The sequence below is a fragment of the Lolium perenne genome, chromosome 6, assembly GCF_019359855.2.
Source record: "Lolium perenne isolate Kyuss_39 chromosome 6, Kyuss_2.0, whole genome shotgun sequence".
Taxonomy (NCBI): Eukaryota; Viridiplantae; Streptophyta; class Magnoliopsida; order Poales; family Poaceae; genus Lolium; species Lolium perenne.
The window spans coordinates 37,865,179-37,871,002 of NC_067249.2; the positions used below are offsets into that span (position 1 = coordinate 37,865,179).

Consider the following 5,824-nt stretch of genomic DNA (forward strand, 5'->3'; position numbering starts at 1 on the left):
CATCTCTTGAATTTCACGCACATTTGTTGAAAACGCAACTCCGAATTGCAATTTCCTTTGGACAAATCTTAACTGACAAGATTGAGTTAACTGGAAAAAGAAAACCAGCTGTTAGGCTAACTTGTCTCTAACACGCCTGAATAATCGTCAGGACTTATCTCTAACACGCCTGAATAATCGTCAGGAACGCGGACAAGGGCGTGGAGGCAGTCCGCTGAGAGGTCACTGAATACCCCGCCGACATCCTTGATCAACCTCCTGCTCACAACATTGCCCTCTATATCCGTCAGCTTTAGGTACACGCCTTTGCTAGGATGGCCGCTCCAGACGAAAACCGCGCCGACCAGCTGTTTCTGGCGGTACTTGTGTGCGGCCACGAAGTTCGGGTCGGAGATGATGGCGCACCACTCGTTCGAGACGCATCGGAACCTGCACATGGACTTGAACGGCACTCTGGAGAGGATGTCGAAGATCATCTCGTTCGGCAACGAGACGACATCTGGGGACGATTCATGTGAACTAGGAAGATGACGTTTGGGCAAGGGTGGAACCGGCTGAGACATCATGGTGGATTGGTGGTGGTGGCAGCAAGCTCGGGTTATGGTGGAGATGAGGCAACAAGGAGGGCTTGCAGCCGTGAAGGTAATTGAGCAGGTTATATTGCACGAGAACCCGAGACTTGGCACCATCGTCTTGGATTTGGACTCCCTTTAGGACTCATCGATTTGGTAGAGTCGAATTTGGAACGGACATAACACATCCATCTGTTCAAAACATACAACTCCCCTACAAATTATAACTGCATGCACATCTACAAGCCCCAAACGTTATCTTTTCCACGCCACCGCTAAAGCTTCCATCATAACGCGGCAGCTTCGTCAGCATGCTCGTGACGTCCATGCCCGTGACTTATCCGGTGGACGTGCAGCTCTCGTCTCGTAAGGACAGTGCCTCTTTTGAGCTCAGGGGGCTTGCTCATCTCTGCCTTGTCACCTGGAGTGCCGAGTAAACAGGCCAGAGAGTCCTCCTCAAATAATCTCTGCAAACATAATTATAGAAATAGGTGAATAGTGTTGCTTTTTCTTGAGCATGCGTCAAATTCTTTTGCTTTTCACATATTCTGGTAATTCAGACCATATAAATGGCCTGTTCTTTTTTCCCGTAAATTATGGATCGACGCCGATTACTAGAATCCATGAATCTAACATTCATTGCAACTCACAGTGCTTAGAGCATGTCTAACAGGTCCCGTATTTTTTCGCCCCGTATAACACGAGTAAAGGGCCCTGTATCCGGATTTCGCCGGCCAAAAACTCGGACGAGCTAGCAGAGCCCGTATCCCCACCCCGTAAAACAGAATATTCTGTTTTACGGGGTGGGGATACGGGCTCTGCTAGCTCGTCCGAGTTTTTGGCCCCTCAAAACAGGGTTTTAGACAGAAATTTGCACAGCAATTTCACATCAAACATAGCACATCCAAAATATGTGATGCATAATTCATAGTTTTAACATCACAACACGATCATAGGCAATGTTCAAGCCACGGAATTCCCAAATGTGATCAACCATCAACGGATCCATCACCACCGGCGCCACCGCTCGCCGGAGACTCACCTTGATCACGAGCTTGACGCGCAGCCTTCTTCCTCGCAATGATGTCCGCCTTGGTCTCCTTCCACCACGCCAGCTGATCCTCGTCCATGCCGTCGGTGCGCATCATCATGATATCCCTCTCCTCGGCCAAGAGCTCCTTCATGGCCTTGGCTTCTTTGGCTGCGATCATCTTCATGTCAAGCTCCTTCCTTGCTTGCACCTTGGCAAGCTTCACCACACTCTTCTTGTCGGTGATGATGAGCTTGGTCTCCAACGTCTTCATCGTCAATGCCTCCTTGGACTTCATGAGTTGATCCAACTTCTCCCGGAAGCTAGCTGCTTCAAGTTCTACCTTGACCCTCTCCTTGGCCTTCTTGTTGCCCTCGGGCTTGCCGGTGTTTCTCCCCCTCATGTCCTCCGCTTCATCATCCATGGTGATAAGTGCCTCCTTCTTGCACTTTGGCTCGTTGTCCCGCAACTTCCATTTAGGAAGATGTTGAAGGATGGAAAAGCAATGTTCAAATTGAAATTCCTTGTTCTTTGAGCCGGCCATGTCCTTGTACCTACCTTGAGCATACTTGGGCTGCACAACAATAGTATGAGGAGATGTTTCCACATCATGAACACATCATCAACACAAGGAAAACTTACGTAGTCCTCCGGCACGCATCCACTAGGAGGGTTGTCAAGAAGACCCCTTCTACTGCAACACATTTATGCGTATCTAAATCCCTCTATAGGCGTTGCTAGCGACTTTACCAACGGATAAAATTGCGTTGCGTTTTTGGGTGTTGCAAGGGTACAATGCAACGCATATACGTGCGTTGGTAACCAATGGGATTAGCGTTGCAAGATAGCTACAGAATTGAAGCAACCGTTGTATGCGTTGGTAGAGGCATCCTGTATGGATTGAAATTCTATTTGCCTAAAAAAATATTTTTGGATCTACAATTTCATTTTTACTGGCCTATTTGATTGTTCTTGAAGGTGGTAGATTTTTTTCCCACAGAGGGGACATATTTCATACGAGACACATCAAAAATGAATCATAGAATAGAAATGTATTGCATGCAAAATAAATCAATATTTATTACCGGTATCACCATATCATACATGAAAGTTATCTTACAAGAATACAATTTACAATCTTGCATCAGAATATGATATTCCACATAATCCTATATACATTCGTTCTAATATTTTTTTCTAACATGTTCAAAGCTGATATATCCAATATAGCAAGTTTTTGTGATGGATGAGATCTTGTATGGTACCTGCAAATAGTACAAAATTTCGTTTCAGTGTCAAAGTATCTAAAACAGTGTGAAGTATATAGTAAATTTTACTAGCTACTTGTTTTTTTTTTGTGGGTGTACTTAACTTCGTGGTACATCAAAGCAAGTCAGTTCCCAAGAAATTTTTGGTGTCCAACTGAAATAGCTCATCACACTCACAAGTCGTACTGATGGAAATACATGAGGAAATCTGGATTAGAAATATCCACAATGAGATTGTACGAGTTAAAATAGAAGAAGGAAATTCTTTAACAAACTAGATCTACCAAGTAACGAAGAGCATACATATTTTGGGGTCTCACCAGAAAATACAACCCTTTTATGTGCAGTATTTGTGAGCTGTGCACGGCCACAAGCCACTCCAGAGCTCATCTTTGCCCCTTCGCATATCTCCTGTAAAAATGTAGTTCTGGGAATCAACAATGTAGATCCGTCATACGTGTGGAGAGACTCTGAACAACCATAATTGGCTACATGCATGTTATCGCAAAATCCTGCAGTGCGTCAGACTGCACCAGTATATTTTCTGCATCACCACATCCTGTGAACAACGCTCGGTGGTTTGCTCGCCTCTTACAGAATGGTGCCTATACGACAGTATTAATTCTCGTCAGTTAAAGTTATTCAGGCATTCGCAAGTTGGGAACATCACAGGTCACAGTGGAATGGAATTAGAAAGTAAGGGAACGAGCCCAAATAAAAGCCTAACTCGAGGAAATTAGCACGCACCAATTGATCCAATCGGGCTAAGGCGGAGAGGGGCGCACGGCCAGAGCGAGACGAGCAGGAGGCTCTGTGTGGACTTGGCAGGCCTGTACAACACGATCGCCCTCTCGTCGTTGGACCCAAGAGCCAACTCCACCGGCACCACCGGCACTACGACGCCGGGCACAACAGGCGGCGCATCGCATAGCAAATTTGAGCCCAGGAGAACAAGGGATGAGCTGGATCGGGTTCGGTAGGCACGTACCAGGCGGCGACTCCTGGTGGCGCGGAAGGCAACGGGGAATCCGGGTCGTCTTCAACCAGCCATAGATCGGATGCATCCGCGCCTTTCATCTTCAGCGCCGGTGCAGCGTCCCGCGTCCATATCCATCACAGTTGCCTCGATTAGCTGATCATGGCCAAATCGAGATGGCAATCCAAAGCGGCGGCGACTAGTTCTAATCTAGGTTTGTGGAGGGGAGGAGTGGACTTAGGTCGTGCGTCAATCCTGCGTTCGTGACAGGTGGGTTCTTATGGGAGTTACTAACTGGGCTGGGCTCTTAGTTTTTTCCCCATAAACTCCAATCCGGGCAACGACGTGAACTGCAACACATACATCCGTATCTATTATAAAATTTTGCAACGAATATTTAGAGGGTTGCCAAGTATGTGTTGTTGTAGAGGGGTTCTTCTTGTAGTGGTCGGCCACTTGATCCATGGCAGCACTCCAACGAGAACAAGCCGGCTTGATGATGTTCCATCGGCCTTCAAGGGAGCGGTAGGATCTGTCCGCCATGCTCTTCGTGCGAGGCTTCAGCTGGTGGTATTGATCCTCAATGCGCTGCCAATAGCGCTTGCCGCCTTGGTCCACTCCGGTGCACGCATCCATCCCCACCTTGCTCCAAGCACGGACCAAGATGACGTCCTCGGTCTCGCTGTAGTTCGCCGTGCGTGGCTTCGGCGTCGACGAAGAACCGGCGGCAGCCGGATCAACCTCAACCACCTCCTCGTCACCCTCATCCTCCTCCTCATCATCAAAGTCTTCAACATTGCACTCCCCATCGAATGCACCGATACCGGCGTCCAAATTCACCGCGGAATCGTTGAGCATGTCCAAGTACGATGTTGTAGACTCAAAATCGAACACCTTGTCTACGTCGATGGTGGTTGGCGGCGGCGCGGGCGGCGCGGCCAGCGCAACGGCCGGAACGGACGGAGGAGGGGTCGTGACCTTGGAGGCCGGCGGAGGCGCGAGGCCGATGCGGCTGATTGCCTTGGTCCGCACCTTGGCCGGCGCCATGCCCCTCGGCCCGGCGGCCTTGGTCTTCAACCGGCCCGTCTTCTTGGCAGCCGGCGGCGCTTCGCCCGGTGAATCGGCGGCCGCCGCCGGTGCTTCGAAGAATTGCTTCGGGATCCTCTTCCTCTTGGACGGGATGGTGGAGGCGATCATGGCGGACACGACGCCGGCGGCCGACGGACCTCCGACGGGGACATCAACCACCGCGCCCGAAGGAGGTGTACCGCCGGCGGTAGGCGGCTCTTGCGGACGGTCCATGGCGGCCGGATCCGGCCGGGAATGGCGCGGGGGAGGAGATCGGGCGGCGGCGGCGGCAGTTGGCTTCAGCGAAATGGTTCCCGCGCAGTGGAGTGGACGATAGTGGTTTCGCCCACTATCCCCGCTCCCACCCCGCACAAGTAGGGGGCGAGGACCCGCCCCGTACTCGAAAACAGCAAAAAACGATTCGGGGGCCGTTTTTACGGGGCGTGCTAGACGGCCGGGTAGAGCCGAAACCCTCAAACCGGCGGTTATTATACGGGTTTGCCCCTTTTACGGGGTCTGTTAGACCTGCTCTTACACTTGATTCAGCCTCAACGTCATCAGAGCTGTTTGCTTCAGACTCCTTCATGCTTTCCCTGAAAGTGTAGTCTACATACGAGTTACGTTGGCGCCACCTGAAAAGTCGTTGCTCTTGATGCTGATCACTCAACAGATTCTCAGCTATGAAGTGCCTTTTTACAGCTCCAACCAGCAGTTCGTCAGTGCTATGGTTATTAAGTATTCTGTGAATGAAACAGATTGTTAGTTGGAACACCCGAGAGGCTGATACCGAAGGAATAAAAATCATAGTTGGAGTACATTTTAGCTAGCTCCATCTTCATGCATTCTTCTCCACCTTCCAAAACATGTGTGGCGGACGCAACATAGGACTCATAATACATCATGTTCCCGA

The 5,824-nt window shown here is 49.8% G+C and overlaps 1 long non-coding RNA gene across 1 annotated transcript; it reads right to left on the reverse strand.

Annotated features, from left to right (window-relative positions):
- Positions 1 to 2,883: 2,883 nt before the first annotated feature.
- On the reverse strand, positions 2,884 to 4,115 carry LOC127309719 (uncharacterized). Its single transcript, XR_007857297.1, has 3 exons — positions 3,618 to 4,115; positions 3,191 to 3,475; positions 2,884 to 3,078 (listed from the first exon to the last, which is right to left on the reverse strand). It is a non-coding gene; the product is annotated as an uncharacterized lncRNA (long non-coding RNA).
- Between the last annotated feature and the right edge of the window lie 1,709 nt (positions 4,116 to 5,824).